Raw genomic sequence first — 6,260 nt, forward strand, 5'->3', positions numbered from 1 at the left:
CCTTTCTCTATACACGGCTTTAACGTACACAGTGCGACTCACATTTCCGGGTTCATTATTACACACAGATGAAAATATTCCACAAAAAAACAGCCATAATCCAACCTTGGACATCCAGACGACACAAGCCAGTAAACTATTTTGTCCAAAACATGTCTTGAAGTCGGTATATAATCCACGAATCGGTCGTTTTCAAGGAAATACACCTCGCGATGCGTGTCCAATATGCCCTGTATTTCTCGTCATATTTTTTTATTTACAAATAGAATATTAGCGATTTTTTGTACTGAAAATGGCTGGAATTGACTGAAGCTGATCGTCTCTGGAGAGACAGCAGGTCCGATTTGTGGCACTGGCAGCGAGCAGTGACACTTTTTGTGGCACCGCTGCGGTGCCACGGTTAATGCCACTGTTTGGGCGAGATGCCACTGCCGCAGCGGCATTTCCAGTGGCCTCTGGAGATGCCAGCAGAGATACCACGGTTAATTAAAGTTTTATAGGATTCCACCGAACACTCGTGCTCAGAGGGAACGAAGACAGTGGTGGTTAAATGCACTGAGGCGAAAAGACTGGACAGAGACGATCAGCTGCAGTCAATTCCAGCCATTTTCAGTACAAAAAATTGCTAATATTTTATTTGTAAATAAAAAATATTCAATTCAATTCAGTTCAGCTTTATTCCAGACACTGGGTCCAAATACACACACCATAAGAACAAGGACACAACAAGACACAAAAAAAAATACAATCAAAAACAATAACCCGTTAAATATGACGAGAAATACAGGGCATATTGGACGCGCATCGCGAGGTGCATTTCCTTGAAAACGACCGATTCGTGGATTTTATACCGATTTCAAGACATGTTTTGGACAAAATAGTTTACTGGCTTGTGTTGTCTGGATGACCAAGGTTGGATTATGGCCGTTTTTTGTGGAATATTTTCATCTGTGTGTAATAATGAACCCGGAAATGTGAGTCGCGCTGTGTACGTTAAAGCCGTGTATAGAGAACGGATGGATGGATATTCGTTGTTTGTCGGACAAATGTGTTTATATTATCCGCTGTGGTAATCACATCTGAAAGTGGTTTATACCGGCGGATTCATGAGAATCTAAGCTTTCCATCGGCATATAATGTTTATATAATCGCGTTTGCAGCCTTCGGACATTCTTTAAATTCCTATGCAAATTAGTAAGTGTACCGCCGGCGGTACACTGAAGTTTAACGGGTTAAAAATGCTCGAGTTTGCGCTGCAAACTCCCAGCGCAAACTATATACTCCCAGTCCCGCTTGACTTCTCGCTCCGCTTTTGCCTCCAGCATAAGCCCCGCCCACAAAAAACGTCACAATGTTTGTAAACAAATAAAGGGTCTATTGTTCCCATCAGACGCCATGGTCTCTCCGACGGGCAGCTTCACTCTTCAGCCCAATGACACGGTGAAGTATAACGCTGTGCGAACGCGTTCATATGATTGGCTGAACAGTACACCCACCCCCACGTGGGGTGAGTTTTTGTGATTGGCTGAAAGGAGGGAGACATCTGATTGGCTACAGAAACTTCCGTGTTGAAAAAAATGCATTTGTGGATCGAGCTGACGGCAGAGCAGTCTCAAAAAAGATTCACACACAAAAGCAGTTTGTGAATGCAGAAATACATTTGTGAACTTTCTTAATTTATTTGTGGATTGCAGTTTACATTTGTGAATCCCAGTTCACATGTGTGAATTCTTCTGTGTGCATTTGTGAATTATGAGACTGTTCTAACTCCATAAAGTGGTGGTTCTAAAATCCGTGTATGGTTCGCTCATTCTTTTTTTCCGTTTCAAAATAAAATCTAAAAAAAAACCAATAAACCATGTTGTTTTTTTGTTTTTCAGTTTTTAAAACCTAAATGTAGAGACGTATTATTTAACTAATGGAAAAACCACAGTGTTGGATTTTTGCTCTTGCTTTTAACCCGAAATAAAAAAATAGGGCTGTTGTTTTAATTTGTTGCAACACCGGAAGTCGCTGATTAAGAACAGTTTAAAACTGGTCTGGCTCGTCAACGCATCTAGAATGGCTGTACTGGAGCGCTTTTCCAATTTCATTCTCTTTGAGAGTGACAAAACCCACGCAGAAATCATGGAGCTCCACATTGCTCTATATTATACTATAGAGTGCATAATGAGAGTCAGAAGGTGGAGAACAATTTAAGAACACGCAGTTGTGTCTAATGCTGATTTGGAGAGACCTGTAATTTGTTCTATTAACCAGATATGATATTTTCAGTGCCATACTTCATTAGCTGTAGAATGTTATGTTTCACTTTTGTGTGTTTTACAGACAGGTCCGACGTATGGACGAAAGTTTATGACGGTATGTTATCTATTGGTGCCGGTGTTCCAGTTTAACTGGTAATAGTTTCAGTCTCCAGATGTTTCGAAGCAGATTTGACCAGACCAGACCTGGCTGTGTGTGAAATTAAGATACTAGATAAAGAAGAGCTCGCCGAAAACCGTCGGCATCACTGCTGAATAAAGTCAATATCCATGTAAATATCATCTACAGACAGTAAAAGGAAATGTGCTGGCAAAATAAAAAACACCTATTTTTATGAACGGTGAGAGGAAATGATGGAATCCAGAAATAAAATTAGAGACATTTCTTTTTACCGTCTATAGGTGATGTTTACATGGATATAGACTTTATTAAGTAATGATGCCGATGGTTTTTGGGGAAGTTTTCTTTGTCTAGTGTCTTTATTTGACACACAACCAGGTCTGGTCAGGACAAACCTGCAACGAAACATCTGGAGACGGAAACTATCACCAATTAACCTGATTGTCAGTTAAACTAGAACAGCGGTCACCAGAGTTCTTGACATTTTAATACTTAAAAATACTTACTTGGACCATTAAAGCAATTTTGTTCACACTGAGATCATGAGTTCTCAGAGTGATGCATCTACTCGATCTAAATAAGACAAACAGGTCTTGTTTTCACAGTACGTGGTGCAGAGTTTGAGACAGGGAAGTGAAGTCAAGAAATTTGAGAATCTAAAAGCAGAGAAAGAAAAAAACGCTTCGTTTTTACAAATTTTAAGGTATAATGGAGGGATGGATGTTCCCATAACAGCAGAAAAATCTTTAGTGTTAGCATGTAGTAGGCTGATGTGGCTAATAATAGCTTTGATGGTGGTAGTAGCAGCAATTTGGCTAATGTTAGCTTTGATGGTAGTAGTAGTAATGTGGCTAATGTTAGCTTTGATGATGTAGTAGTAGTAATGTGGCTAATGTTAGCTTTGATGATGTAGTAATAGTAATGTCCCTAATGTTAGCTTTGATGATAGTAGTAGTATTAGTAGTAATGTCACTAATGTTAGCTTTGATGGTAGTAGTAGCAATTTGGCTAATGTTAGCTTGATGGTAGTAGTAGTAAAGCGGCTAATGTTAGCTTTGATGATAGTAGCAGTAGTAGTAGTAATGTGACTAATGTTAGCTTTGATGGTAGTAGCAGTAATGTGGCTAACGCTAGCTTTGATGGTAGTAGTAGTAGTGACGTGGCTAATGTTAGCTTTGATGATAGTAGTAGTAGTAGTAGTAGTAATGTGACTAATGTTAGCTTTGATGGTAGTAGCAGTAATGTGGCTAACGTTAGCTTTAATGCTCAGATCTCTGTATAAACTGTCGCAATGGGGGACATTTAGAGATGCTAAACTTCAATTTAGACCAGGACTGGGAGGGTCAGTATGTTTTCATGTTAGCATCTGTTAGCTCTTGTTGGCATCTGTTAGCTTCTCTCCTGCTCTCTGTGCTCATTAAACTGCATTTTGATGCAGCCGAACTACAATGAAGCTGCTCTCATTTCCAGATGTCATTGTCAGACAACAGAACAAGGATGAAACAGGACGACATGCTAACATGCTAACCAGCAGTAGCTTCATTCAAATGCTGATTTGATATCATCACATGACAACAAACACAGCAGTTAAAGACATTCACACAGATTTACTGGAAAATAATCCTCAGAAAGCTAAAAGAAAGCGCTGCTTTTATTTGTTCATCTGTCAGTTACAGACACACAGAGTCTTCTTCCTGAAGGGGGCGGGGTCAACAGCAGCTCATTTAAAGCTACAGACACTGAAACAGTCCTGGAGGAATGAAGCATCTCTGACTGAAACACTAACAAAAACATTCTCAGACACGAGATTAAAGCAGGATCATTGTGGAGTTTCAAAGTATTTCTGTCTGATTCGATGTTTGTCACTTTTTCTTTTGTACATTTTTCATCATCTTCCATCCACCTCCTGCAGTAGTAAGGATTTCTTTATTCTCCAGCAGAGCTCCTTCAAAATAAAAGCCTCATGAGGACACGGCGACCTGCTCAGATTATAAATTCACATGCACATTCCTGACTGCTGTTGCCATGGCAACACCATGGCTGCTGGATCTTCTCCAGGACATAAAGAGCAGCGATGGAGGAGGTAGGAGGTGTTAGTGTGGAGACTCTGCAGCTTCTGTTCATGTGTTCAGTCGAGGTCTCAGGTTCAGATCAGGTTTGTTTCAGGCAGGAGACTTCATTTAGTGAAGTTCTGCGGCCACCAGGGGGCTCCTGCTCTTTATCACGCTTCTGAACATAAAGATTGTTTATTTCTAGTTTTCAGCAGTCATCTTTAACAAATAATCACGTCATCATGTGATTTCACATCATGTGTTATGTGTGAAATGTAGAAAAACCTGAACAATCTGTTCTGTTGTTTGTAAATATGTGACACATTTCTGGACATTTTGCATGTTTGAGCTTCGCAAATGAAGATGTTCAAATACAAACGAAAGAAAGATCCTCCTGTTCTCTTTCAGCGTTGTTATAATTATTATTTATGTTATTGTTCATGTATATATAGTCTGTGTTTTTGCATATAATAAACAATATTGTGCTTACATTTATTAATAGAAATGATATAGTGTTTCTAATGACACTGAGTGTGTGTGTGTGTGTGTGTGATAACTGAGCTTTTATCTCAACATCAACCATCATCACTGTTGCCGTGGAAACTGCATAATGAGCCTGAAGGTGCAGGACATGATGCTGCACGTGTGTTTGTGTAGGTATGTTTCTGTGTGTGTATCTCATAACAGTGTGAATATTTTTACACAGATGAAGTACAAACAGAGACAGAACCTGATCGATCACCATCACTGATCAGTCAGGATCAGTCATGTTTGTGGTCGGTTTGTTTCTGAACCTTGAAGCTCCACCAGGTGAGTTCAGTGGACGTCACTGCTGCACCTCCTGCACATGCTGCATTCACTCTGATCTCAGCTCCTGAACAGTCGAATGGATTCAGAGTTCTGTCATGGCCGCCCAGGCGCTCCAGCTGAGGCAACGTCTGATTGGTCAGAGGTTTCTGTCAGCTGACCCTTCAAAAGTGCAGAAACTCTCAGAGCTGGACTCAGTCTAGACGACGTTAACAGCTGAGGGTTTTATTAAGTGTCCTCTGGAGGCTGAGAAGGAATTTCCCACAGTCCTGCTGCCTGCGAACGTCTCGCAGCTCTTTAATCTCTCTGCACTAATTGGCTGGTTTAAACCGAAGCCCTGAGGGACCAGAAACTCCGGGAAGCTGAAGTTATGGAGAAACTCTGAGGCCGTTTAACTGCAGGATTAAAGTGGAAATTAATGAGCTGAAGAACAGCCAGAGTGTTCCAAAGTTCCACACTAGCTGCTGTTCCACTGAAGCTCTAGTAGAACCTTCTGTCTGGACACACAGAAAACATGGAAAACTTTCACCTTCACCAAAGTACCACAGAGGAAAACGGACTAAAAAGTGAAGCAGCAACAGGAAATTCCACAAAACGTCCATCCATCCATACATACATTTTCTTCCACTTATCCAGGGTCGGGTCATGGAGGCAGCAGGGGAAGCAGGTCATTCCAGACGTTCCTCCTCCCAGCAACACTTTCATCCCACTTATTGGCTCTTCCTGGAGAATCCCGAGGCGTTCCCAGGTCAGATGAGATATATAATCCCTCTAGCAAGTTCTAGGTCTACCCCAGGGTCTCTGCCCAGGCGGACATGTTCAGAAAACCTCCAGAGGAAGTCTCCTTGGAGAATCTGAATCAGATGTCCAAACCACCTCCACTGGTTCCTTTAGAGGTGAAGGATCAGTAGCTCTACTCTGAACTCCCTTCAGATGTCTGAGTTTCTCACCCTATTTCTAAGGCTGAGCCCAGACACCCTACACAGAAAGCTTATTTTGGCCGCTTAGCTGCGATCT

The sequence above is a fragment of the Acanthochromis polyacanthus genome, chromosome 4 (assembly GCF_021347895.1).
Source record: "Acanthochromis polyacanthus isolate Apoly-LR-REF ecotype Palm Island chromosome 4, KAUST_Apoly_ChrSc, whole genome shotgun sequence".
NCBI classification, from domain to species: domain Eukaryota; kingdom Metazoa; phylum Chordata; class Actinopteri; family Pomacentridae; genus Acanthochromis; species Acanthochromis polyacanthus.